Source organism: Pinus tabuliformis, chromosome 1_2, assembly GCF_031772625.1.
Source record: "Pinus tabuliformis cultivar Carrire ecotype Pingquan chromosome 1_2, CPIR1, whole genome shotgun sequence".
Lineage (NCBI taxonomy): Eukaryota > Viridiplantae > Streptophyta > Pinopsida > Pinales > Pinaceae > Pinus > Pinus tabuliformis.
Window position 1 is genome coordinate 428188061 of NC_142298.1, and position 13143 is coordinate 428201203.

The 13143-nt window shown below is 38.7% G+C and overlaps 1 pseudogene; it reads right to left on the bottom strand.

The window, feature by feature from the left end:
- Nucleotides 1–5469: 5469 nt before the first annotated feature.
- LOC149206182 (glucan endo-1,3-beta-glucosidase 14 pseudogene) lies at nucleotides 5470–6526 on the bottom strand (annotated as a pseudogene).
- Between the last annotated feature and the right edge of the window lie 6617 nt (nucleotides 6527–13143).

The window sequence follows — 13143 nt, forward strand, 5'->3', positions numbered from 1 at the left end:
CACATAACTCTAAGGGTTACATTAGCGAAATGAAAGCAATGTGGTTTGCGGCATGCTGGGACAAGCATCAGTAAGACACTAGAAGCAAGGTTGCTTGGTAGAGACCATGTGGTTTTGGATGTGTGGTACTATTGTTTTGCTTATGTTGTATATGTTGTACATGTTGCATCTGTGATGTTGTGCGTATGCAGTGTTGTGTATATATAGTGTGTGTATATGTTGTTTATGTAATGTTATGTACTATAGGGTTGTACATATAGTGTTGTGTGAATGTTGCATATGCATTACTGGGTATAGATGGTGCTATGTACATGTTGGATATGTCTTGTTGTGTACATATTGTACTATGTACATGATGGATATGCGGTGTTGTGTGCATGTGGTGTTGTGCGCATGTTGGATATGCGGTGTTGTGTACAGATGGTGCTATGTACATGTTGTATATGCAATGTTATGTACATATGGTGTTGTGTGCTTGTTGTGCATGTGGTGCTTTGTACATATGATGTTGTGTGTGCGATTATACATGTGGTGTTGTGTGCATGTGGTGCTATGTACATATTGTACATATGGTGTTGTGTGTCAGGGGTGTTGTGTACATGTCGTGCATGTGGTACTGTGTACATGTGGTATTGTGTACATGTGGTATTGTGCACACATTGTATAGGTGGTGCAGTGTACATGTGGCACTGTGTATGCGTTGTGCAGGTGGTGTCATGTACATGTGATGATGTGCACATGTTTTGTAGGTGGTGTTGTGTATAGGTGGTACTGTGTAAATGTTGTACATATGGTATTGGTGTACATGTGGTATTGTGTGCATGTCGTACATGTTGTGTTGCGGGCATGCGATACTATGTATGTGCATTGTGTATTCGTGGCATCGTGACATATGTATTCGTTGTGTTGTACTTTGTGTACATATTTGTGTTGTGTGTGCATTGGGTGTAGGTGTATGTATTATGTTGTGGTGTATACCGAATGTAGGAGTATGCATTGTGTTGTAAGTTGGGTGTAGGTATATGTGTGGTATGTCAGGTGTAGGTGCATGGTGTTGCATATCATGTGTGGTTGTATGTGTGTGATGCACATTATGTGTATGTGCACATGGATGAAGAGAAGGCACCGGGTGTTTGTCGGGTGTGGCAATCGATTCGGTGTGTGTACGAAATAAGGACAAACATAGAAGCTAAGGATTAATTAAAGGATAAGTATTATTATTTTATTTCAGTTTTATTACGCATGTGATTTATGATTCTAGTCTATGATGATTACATGTGATCTACGATTCTGATTTATGATGGTTATATGTGATTTGTGATTTTGAGCTACGATGGTTGTGTTTTGAGCTAACCTAATGTGATATGTTTATACATGACGATTTGGTCAAAGATGCTAGTTTGACTTGTTGTTATGGGAAGTAAACATGATTGCAAGTGTACCTTATTGACGAGCTACCGATGAGGTATGATGTGAATTTATTTCAATTTATTTTAAATCTAATGGAAGTTATGTACTTGGTACAAGAAGCACGAAAATGCCTGGTTGGGTGGTTGAAACCGACTCCAAGAATTAACAGTGAAAGAAATTGGAATAGGTAGTTGTATGCTAGGAAAGCACTTCAGGAGCAGGGCCATTGTGGGACATTGATACCCAATAATGTCCATTGATTTCCATGAGCATGCTATGACTGATATGATGGTTTTGAGGTAGGTATATGCCTTGGTTGTTGACCTTCCGATGCGACGAAGCCTTACCAAGGGATGGATTGCCTGAGATAGGGGATGCCAGGGAACTTGGAAGGCGAGTGACAGCACAGAAGGGGGTGATTGGATTGCCCGAGGGACTGTGTAGCAGAGAAAGGAAGGTCGGGGATATATTTGTTTTGTTCATTAGCATTGTCAAATGGAATCAAATGCATATTGGGAGTGTGCCCTGGAACAATGAGCAGATAATTGTTCACTGAGAGGACAAGTGGCACAGGATTATGGTGTTGGACATTGGATGCAGTTTGACTGTCGCAGTGGATTATGGACTTCCTGGGAAGGAGGTGAATCCTGACATTACTTAGAGGGTGGAGGTATAAGCCTCTAGATTCCCTTGTTGATTGATATGGGCATTGTATCCTTTTATTTGTTGGTTTAGCAAGTGTGCATATGTGTATATGTGATTATTGTAATTACCGTAATGAGTTGTGTTATAAAGCTCCAGTATACGATATGTTGTCATGTTGTTATGATGTTTTTCTTTTGAGCAGGTCATTCATTATAAATACTGCAACGAGCTAAGTTATAAAGCTCCATGGGTAGTATGTTTGCTTTTTAGCGATTTTGCTGAGGTCTTGGTGTGGTTTAACACCGAGGACGGTGTTCCCCAAGAGGGATGGGTCTGTAACAACACCTGGTTAAAAGTTCATGTAATAAAAGATAATAAAGGCAAAATAAGACCAGGGTTAAGGGAGATGTATTCCAAGATGAATGTTGGGCAAGGACATCCTGGTGTGGGTGTTCATTCGGTTTATTATGGCTAAAGGAATTTGGAAAAGGCATTAAAGAGGAAAAAATGTATTTTTGGCACATTTATTTATGAAAATAAAGGAAAATAGGAGAAGAGGAAGGTGAAAGGTCATTAATTGCATGTGAGGAGGAAATTGAAGGAAAATAATGGAAAATGAAGAAAATAGAGGCCTCATTGATAAAAAGGCTTATGAGGAGCAATTTGGAAGCTCTTGGCTCAAGTTTTTTGCTCAGGTTTTACTTTGGAGTAAGGAAGGGAAAATTAAGCAAAGGAAGGACAAGGAAAGCAAAGATCAAGCAAGGAGGAGCAATATCAGGCAACTTCAGCAGGAATACTTGCAGGTAACATATTGCATGTGTGGTTTCCTAGTTGATTTTGACATGCATGGCTTTGCATGTTGTTATATGGTTCTCTTGTTGTCGGTGGCATGGTCTTGTCAGGTTATGATAATGGTTTTCAGCCTAGCCTTGCCTTTTTCCAGATAGCCATGTTGTGATGGGATTGTTTTCTCGGTTTTGAGCTTTGGAATATCTGGATGGTTTCAGAATCCGAGGCAGAGATGGTCTCAAGAAAATTCCCAAAGGACTAGGGATCCCTTGACCGTTTTTGGTGGGATACACAGTAAAGCCTGAGGGTGGGGTCTCGGTTTAGGGCCTAGTGATCTGGTGTGGATTGTGGTAAAGCTTGAGAGACTGGTGTCTTGGTTTAAGGCCTAGTGATCTGGTGTGGATTGTAGTGAAGCCTGAGAGACAAGGAGATGAAAAATTCCTCAAGGATAGTGATGGAGTCTAGAGGAATTCCAAGATTGTTTTGTTGTTGTGATCTCAGTGCCGAGTTTGGTGAGATCACGATTTGGTGAGGTTGGAGGTGGTTTCACCTCTAGATTCCATTGGTTTTTTTTGGATTGATTTATCCATGAGATCCCACATTCATGCTTGAAATATGGCGCAGAGGTGACTGGATGAAAGAAAGATTTGGTTCAGCCATGTCTACAGCCAAGTGGCACGTGGAAGTCCTGAACCTAGTCGAATTTGCCTATGTTTAATAAAAGCTAAGTTCTCTTGCTTTTGTACTTGTTAATATGTGGCTTTAATGGTTGTTATCTTATTTTTATTTTCATGGTTTAATGTTGGTTATAAGCATGGTTATTGTCATGGTTATTTCTATATTTAATTGTAACTGATCCTGCACCAGAGTGAAGTTATCCTTTAAGAGTTGGAGAACTTGTTGTTGATGCTCAATGTGATCTTCCATTGCTTGAACCTTAGAAGTTTATCTTAAAGATGATGTGATGGACAATGGATGATATCCATAATGTGAAAAAAGTGGGGTCATTTAAGCTGTAGAATGGAAGGAAGTGTTATACCACCATTCAACTAGAGGTAACCACTTGACCCATTGTGTTTGTTTATTAGATACAAAGCAACAAAGATATCCTTCCAAACATTTTTTCACTATCTCAAGTTGCCTGTCAGATTGAGGGTGATATGATGAGCTATGAGCTAATTGAGCACCAAGACAAGGAAATAATTTCGTCCAAAAAATTTCTAGTGAAAATGGGATCTTTGTCACTTACAAAATTTTTTGGGTTTCCATGTAACTTTTGAATTGCTTCCATAAATATAGCGGCAATTGTATTGCATTTAAAAGGATGAGATAATGCACAAAAGTGTGCATACTTGGTAATTTTATCAACTACCACCATGATGACACTCTTTCCTTTGGACTTGGGTAAACTTGTGATAAAATCTATTGAGACCTCCTCCCAATGATGACTTGGAATAGCTAAAGGTTAAAACAGAACTGGGGTCTTAATTGTCTCAACTTTATTTTGTTGTCAAACTAAACATTTTTCCACAAACTTCTGAATATCAAATTTAAGGTCATCCCAAAAAAATTCCTTCTTCACCATGTGGTAAGTTTTTAAAAATCCCAAGTGCCCTCCTAAAGGAGAGGTGTGCAATTCCAAAATAATCTTTTTTGAGTTGGGAATTCTTATATAGATTGTTGGACACCTAATCCTAAGTGGGTTAGTGTGGAAGCCGAATAGACCAAAGCAGTCCAAGAGACCTTGGGATCTGAAACCCAAGAGTCATATGTTGTACTATAAATGTATATCTCATGTTAATAAAAAAATATGAATTGCATGATTTATCTTTCATATCTTTTGTGCTGTCCATGTGTGTTTAACATGGTATCGGAGCCACTTGTTTTTCGGTGGCCTGTTATGTGCATGTCAGTCCTGGCCTCTGCCATATAACGCATCTGTCCAAGCCGTTCTGAGATGTCTGTCTTCCATATTCTATTTATGAGGCCTGCGTTCTCTGTCCATATACGCTCCATTTAAAAGCACTGCACCACCTGTGATGTACCTTTATTGCTTGACGGTATCTCTGCGCTTGTCAGCTCATATTTGAGCGACTTGTTTTCCTGCGCCCCGTCAGAACCATTTTCTCCGTTTAATCCCCTGAAATTCTTCTCTAAAAGGAATTCCTCTTGAAGAGCGATTTATCTAACGATTTGTGTGTTGGTCTCAGAAAACGCTTCTGCGCCACTGTGTAGTAACGCCTATTCTCTTCGATTTTTTTGATACCATTGTGTGCGTTATTCTTTGCATTTCTCTGTATCTCCCATCTCATGTCGGTGACTGCAAAGCAATCGACATTGTATCTTTGATTGGTCATGAATCATCAATGACCTTTACGTAGAGAAGGGCTTCTGACAAATTCTCCGCCTTTCTGCACCTGAGAAGCATATGCGTTAATGCAGAAAAATATACCCTTGATACTCTGCCATAACACCTGACATGGTGAACGTTTGATATTCTTCAAACCGAGGCTGCGTGAATGGTGGAAGGAGCCATTTCGCGTTGAATGTGCTCGTATGAACGCTCTGAGGTTCTAGTTCTCTTGCAAGCAGCGTTCCCAGGGCCAGCATTATCGTCGCTTTGTATTACATAACTCGTTCTCTTTTTCTCTGAAGCCGCATCTTCGGTTTCCTCCGGTGGCTTAGCAGATTTTTGGTGGAGATTATCTCTGAAGCCGCATCTTCGGTTTCCTCTGGTGGCTTAGCAGATTTTCGGTGGAGATTATCACTGAAAAGGACGGATGAAGACTCATTGACAGCGTCGGCCGAAAGTTGATGTTGATCGGAACTTCTATGAACTTCGGGCTTACAACAGAAAGATGTCAGGTCCGCGCGCTGAGCGAGCAGTTGAAGTAAATTCCCATTATAAGTCTGAGCATTCTGAAGGGTTGCACCTGCTTCATTGGCGTCTCCCTTTGAAGGCCATCCAGTTTCGAAGACCGTGACTTCTATATTAGCATATCCTAGAGCAGACAGCGCAGAATAAACAGCATCAACCTGTGCATATAACATGTTGTTATAATGAACATTATTGTTCGGGTCAATAACACCTGTAATTGGTTCGAATAGTACATAAGGCAGGGATATCTGGCTGGGGTCACCCTTGTATGCAAAATATGGATAAGCATTTATGAAGAAAGGAGAACCAATCTGAGACAACAAATCCAAAAGTGGTTTCATTAGGCTCTTCACGTTTGATGCAAAGGAACCAGCAGACGGTGGAAATGAATTCCCAAGTACAGCAAGAGAATGGGGAGTGGTAACTTTAATATTCATGTCTGCACCGATGCTGACAAGGGCCGAATGGATGTTTTTCATTGCGGGAACCAGGTTTTCCATTAACTGCGTGTCAGTTCCTGTGTAAACCTCGTTCCCTACAGCTATGTCTGTGATCTTTGTGGCTAAAGACCCACTACTAGTTCCGGCGGTGCCAAGTCATCTGCGACTTGTCCATAGTTGATTCCTGTTGTGGAGGAACTTATTTTTGGCTGAGCATTTGAAAGAGCCAATCCAGACAGAAAAATCAGAACACACAACAAGCTCGTTCCGAGGCCTGCTCTGCCCATTTCTGAAGCTCCCTTGACAAGCAGCCTCTACACACCCAAATCTCCTCGCATGCAGAGAAATGCGAGAAATTTATGAAGTGGGTTTTGTTGTTCTGCGACTTTTATTTTCTGCCAGCCTTGTCATCTGTAGCTGTTTTTTGTATCAAAATTGTCGTCTTTGGGCAGTATATCAATTTGGGGATTCGCTGTTTATACAATATCATCCAGGATTCATAATTGTTGGGAGAGAAACCAAGTGTCAAAGACATCTAGCTTGTGCTGTAGCTTGATTTGCGCATCAGTAAGTTCAGGGTTTTTTCATCAAGATTGATGATCCGGGATAAACTTCAACAAGCCCCAGAAGCATTAGGTTTGATCTAGCCCCAAGGCTACAAACTTGTATTTTCTGTGGTTGTTTCAGTTGAGCAGCATATCACTGTACCTGTGCTTGAAATCTTAATGAGTATAGACTATTGGAAGTAATGTTTGGTGATGTACCTCTGCTATAGAAGGTCTCAAACTTCCTCATCTCATTGGATGTGTGGATGTATATATATTGAAGACACTCCATATTTATTTCTCTGCTGAATACGTTGCACTGTGGTGTTTTCTCTGTAATGATGGAGATTCTTTGATGTTATAACACTTATCTATAGCCACTGTTCTTCCTAACATTTGCTGGTATTTGCGGATTTTTTATTCTTTTTGCATTCTTGAGCTTCCAGAAGGGATATAGAGGCAAGTTTTATAAAGTTTGAAGGAATCAGCTACAAAGTCTAGTCAGATGTGAAATTTCTACAGAATTTAAAGAACAGAATCTCTGAAAGACTGGTATTGGACAATGTATTTTTCAAACTGATATTCTTAATTTTTTGAAATCTTCAATAGCTGGGGTTTGTCTAGACTTGCTATAGTCTCCACTAGGATTGTTGAGTGTTCATTTCTTTGTTGAGACAATGGCTAGATTTGATGATGTATTAGAGTTACTGAATACACTAATACACTCCACTATTGATGGGAAGGTAAATGTCAGCAAAGACACTCTTTGTGACATTCAGACCTGCCTGCATGATGCACAAGAAAAGATTGATTTTTTGCAACTAGAATCTCAGTTCCAGCAAGATGAGCTTCAACAGATTTGTCATTCCAAATTGTTTTCTGCTCAAAACAATATGTTGTTCAAGGTTAAACCAGCAAGTGGTGAAATTAGTAAGATTGAGGTTGAATCAGATCCAGAACCCAATAAAGCAGCAATTGTACATGCAGATCCAGAAATTCAGTCTGCACTTCCCAAGCCCATCATCAGACCTTGGGAACAGCTTGTCCACAACAAGCACATAACTGGTCTTGGATATGACAAGGACTTGTCCTTTCATATTCCAGACTATGCCAAGCCCATTCAGTTTCAGAGTGCTGGATTTATTCATGACAGTTCACCTGCTTCTCATGACAGTTCAGCTTCAGCTGTTCCAGATTCTGCCCCTCTTCTACAGCAACAAAAACAACAGATCTTGAAATGCCAACACTGTGATCGAGTTGGCCATTTGAAAGATCACTGTTTTGATCTTCAACCATGTAAGCACTGTCATAAAACCAGCCATTCTTCACACAGATGCTTCAGAAACAAACGTCCTGCAAGAACAAAGATTCATCTTGGATGGATCGCTCCTTGGCAATGGGCATCAACAGCCAAGAAGATATTCCAAACACATGTCAGAACTTGTTCCAGAATATTGAACAATCTTGCAGTTGAGTTTTCTCCATCTTCTCACCTTGTACCTGACAGGGGGGGAAATGATGGTCATCTACAAGCTTCAAAGCCACATCAAGCGAGCCTGAGCCACAACCTGCCACACCAGTTTCAGAGTTGTAGCCAGAGACAAAGATGCCCGTGAACAGATTGAGAACACTTCCTCTAGCAGAAGACACCAGCTTCTTGCCAGTTTTGGAAGAGTTCCAGGAATTGCATTAAGCATTCCAGAGTTGTTGGTTATCCTTCAACCATCACAGGTTGAGACTTCCCTTTTCAGGTTGAAGTTTTACCTTTTATGCGGGGTGAGACCTCCCTTTTATGGTTGAAGGTTTCCCTCTTTAAAACAATAGGATCACTTCCTCTAGCAGAAAACTTCAGTTTCTTGCCAGTTTTGGAAGAGTTCCGGGAACTGCACTAAGCGTTCCAGTGTTGGTGGTCATCCTTAAACCACTGCCCTTTATACCAACATTTCATAAGAGCACATTCAGCCTAGTGCTGCCATGCATTTTTTGCACATGTTGTATTACAGCTCTTTTCTTAGACTCATACATAACCCTTCGGATTAGGGGGGGAATGTTGGACACCTAATCCTAAGTGGGTTAGTGTGGAAGCCGAATAGACCAAAGCAATCCAAGAGACCTTGGGATCTGAAACCCAAGAGTCATATGTTGTACTATAAATGTATATCTCATGTTAATAAAAAAATATGAATTGCATGATTTATCTTTCATATCTTTTGTGCTGTCCATGTGTGTTTAACATAGATATAAGTGATCTTTGTACTATAATGAGTCATTTTTTCATATAAATGTATCAAATGTACTAGGATCTTGCTACAACTTTTGAATGAGTGTCCACACCTCTTCATCATTCTTCCATTCCTCCCTTGCTTTAGTTATCTAGTCAGGTTGTATAATAGAAATGACATAGATCAATGCTTCCACATCTTCATCCCTTCTTGAGAGTGCATCTACAACAACATTTTGCTTCCCTTTTTTGTAGATGATTTCAAAGTCATAACCTAACATCTTAGTCACCCATCTTTGTTGCTCTTCTGAAGATAATATTTGTTCCAAAAAGTATATAAGACTATCATGATCAATTTTTACTTAGAAGTGTCTTCCCATTAGGTAAGAGAACCATTTCTTCAGGGCATGTAGTATTGCCAACATTTCCTTCTCGTAAATAAGTCTGTGTAAATACTTCCCCTTGATTGGACAACTTTAAAAAGCAACAGATCTTCCTTATTGCATTAAAACAACACCAATTCCATTTCCTAAGGCATCATATTCCACCATAAAGGTTTTTGTGGAAGTTTAGAGTAGCCAAAACCAGAGCTTGATGCATTGCCTCTTTAAGATGTTCAAAGGACTTAATTGCTTTTGGATTTTAAAAAATGCATCTTTCTTCAGTAATGTTGTTAGTGGTGTTGTTATTTTCCTATAATTATTATCAAACTTTCGATAATATCTAGTCAACCCAAGAAATCCTCGAAGATGCTTTAGGGTTGTGGGGATTTTCCATTCCTTGATGGCTTTAATTTTATTAGGATATACCTTAACACCCTCATGAGATATAATGTGACCCAAATATTCCACCTCTTGTACCCCAAAGAAACATTTGGAGGTTTTTGCATACAAATATTTCTCCTACAATAGTTTGAGCACGCTGTCAACATGTTGAACATGATCCTTCCAAGACTTGTTGTAGATTAGTATATCATCAAAAAATACTAACACAAATTTTCTAAGGAAGGGTATGAAAATGGAAGTCATCCAACCTTGAAATGTGGAAGGTGCATTAGTAAGACCAAAAGGCATGACCCAAAATTCATAATGGCCTTCATGAGTTCTTAATGTTGTTTTCAGAATGTATTCAGTTTTCATTCTAATTTGATGATATCATGAACATAGATCCATCCAATAATTCATCAATGACAGGAATGGAAAATTTATCTTTAATAGTGAGCTTGTTGAGCTCCCTATAATCCATACACATACGCTGTGATCCATACTTCTTGTGTACTAATATTACAGCAGTAGATAAAAAAAATTGGCTAGGTTGAATTATACCCGCCTCTAACATTTATGCAACCATACGTTCAATTTCACTCTTTTGGGCATATGGATATCTGTAAGGTTTGATGTTTAGAGGAACACTTCCTAGAATCAAGTGAATAGCATGATCATGGTCATGAATAGGTCAGAGGCCTTTGGGAGTCTCAAATACCTTGGAATGATTATCCGAGATTCTTTGGATATCTGGAGAAACATATGACTTCGATATTTGAATATCTAGTGAGCATAATTGTGCAAGTATGCCTCGTTGTTATTTCTTCAAAAGCTTTATCATGCCATTATAGTTGATTATATTCCCCAGTTTCGTTGTGATTCCCCTTAATTCAATTTCCTTTCCTTCCCATTAAAATTTCAAGAATAGTTCTTGAAAATTAGAATTTATCATCCCCAAAGATTGTAACTATTGGACTCCTAATACAACATCAACATCACCCATTACAATGGAAAGCATTGGACTATTAAATACATATTCCCCCATGGTTAGATTGATATTATGGCACTTCCCTGAGAAATTTATAGTTCCTCCATTTGCAACCATCACTTGACACTCTGGTGCTGGATATAGAAAGCAATTCAATTCCTTGGCTATCTTACAATGAATAAAATTATGGGTACTACCAGAATCGATCAACACTATTACTTTTTTTTTCTTGATATATCCTTCTATCTTGAGAGTTTGAGGAGTGGTAATTCTTTCCAATGCATTACAAGATATGGTCGGATTCATTTCTTCTTTCTTTAGGGTTGGTTCTTGGTGTATATCCTCTTCTTTTGATGTTTCTTGTTCCTTTTCTTCTTCGTTTCACAATCTATATAAAATAATTTATTCTCAACACACTTATGACCCTTAGTGTATTTTCTATCACAATTGTAACAAAGCCCTTTTTCTCTTTTTTCCTCCAGTTGTTGTGGTGTCAACCTTGTAGGTTGTGGGAGGCTAGGAGCAACAACACTTCCATCTTTATAGTTGTGAGTGGTAGACTTCCTTGTTGCCATAATTTTGCTTTCAACTTTTCTTGCCACCTTGAATGCCTTCTCCAATGAATTAGGTTCCCAAAGGCGAACCTCATGTTGAATGTTATCCTTTAAAGTTCCTATGAGGACATCAATCGTATGCCCCTCTGGAATATCATTTACCTTGATATTCGATCTTTGGAAGTCCTCAATGTGCTCCAACATTGAACCCTTTTGTTTGATATTTATCAACTCGCTAAAGAAGGTATTGCTCTTTGTATCCTCATAACGTGCTACCAATTCTTCCATAAAAATTGTCCAAGCGATAATTTATTTACGAGAACAAAGTAATCGATACCACACAAACTGATTTTGTTCTAAATATAAAGATGCAATGCATACCTTTTATGTGTGAGACACATCGTGTAGATCAAATAATATCTCCATTTGTAGTATCCATGTTACCAGATCCTTGCCATCAGACTTCATCATATTGATCTTTGGAATGTGGTTAGTCTTTAACTTGCTATTGGTGTCTCTGAAATCATAATTCATATTCCTTTTGTCCTCATCATGATTTTTATGGAGTACCTTGTCACCACTAGCAAGTCTTTGTTAAAAAAACTTTGTTAAACCTTCCTTCAAACCTTCCATGTATGCTTTTAAACCTCCCATGTCCCCTTTTATTTTCCTTTCTAAACCATCCATCTTAGCATTCAATTCATTTTTGGTTTCTCTTTGCGAGAGTGAAATTTGTTGCACTTGGTCTTGTAAATTTTATATGTCATGTTACATTTCTTCCTCTTCTTCATGCATCATAATAGATCTTTATGGTTGCTTACTAGGTGTATCCATTTTTTTGTTGCGAGGCATGTCAAAACTAAATAATTATATCTATGCTTCAATGTGCCATTTGAATCACTTCAAACTACTATTTCAAACAATAGTTATGCAAATTTAAAATATTCACATCTTTTTTCTTGGATTTTGGAGCTTGATCTTGAAAATGTTGTGTCTCTGTAATTTCATCTCTCCAAGGTATAAAATTCCATCATGTGGTAGCCCTATGATTCTTCCTTCCAACACCACAATTCGGACCAGGATTGGATTCTTTAAGATAAAGTTATGCCCAATATCCCACGATGATCTGGTTATGGATTGGTTCAGTAGAGCAAAATTTTACGTAATGCCACATGTCATTGTTTCAACTTTCATCCCTAAGAATGATACTAGAAAAACTAAAGTTCGTGCAATTTCATTCGGTTTTTATGAAATTCCAATTCGATGCTCGTAGAGAAAGTTATGATGATTTCCCCTGGGTCACCTTTTTTAGACAAAATTATGGAGCATGTAAAAACCCTAACTTCTTCGGACCATATCTCATAAAATTGATCAAACCAAGACCTGAATTTTCTACACGAAGTCCACCAAGATTTCGGCTCCACGTGGATGAAATTCTAGCTTCTAAAGCCTGGTAGAAAAATAACTATAGAGAAAATTCCAAGACTACCTTTTTGAAGCAGCGAAACCTTAGAATCCAAAGATCTTATACCAAATGTTATGTAACTACATCACAAAACGGAAGAAAAGATAGATCAACAACTTTAAAATAATCCTATTCGAGGGAAACCTCCTTTACATCACGTAAATGAGCAATTCTTGGATCATTCAAATGACAAGACCTCCTTGGTTTATATAGGAGTCTATGGGATCACTATATAATCAAAGCCTAATGTAAAGACACAACAATAACGATAGCGGGATTCTATGGGGCACAACAATAACAATATGGGGGCTACATGGGCACAAAAATAACAATAAGGGGGCTACACTAGTATTATAGGGATCTAACACATGTTTTGATATCAGGGCTTCTTAAATTATGCAACGCTTCTTCTCTTTGGCTCCCTCCTTCCTTGTTGAGTGTATT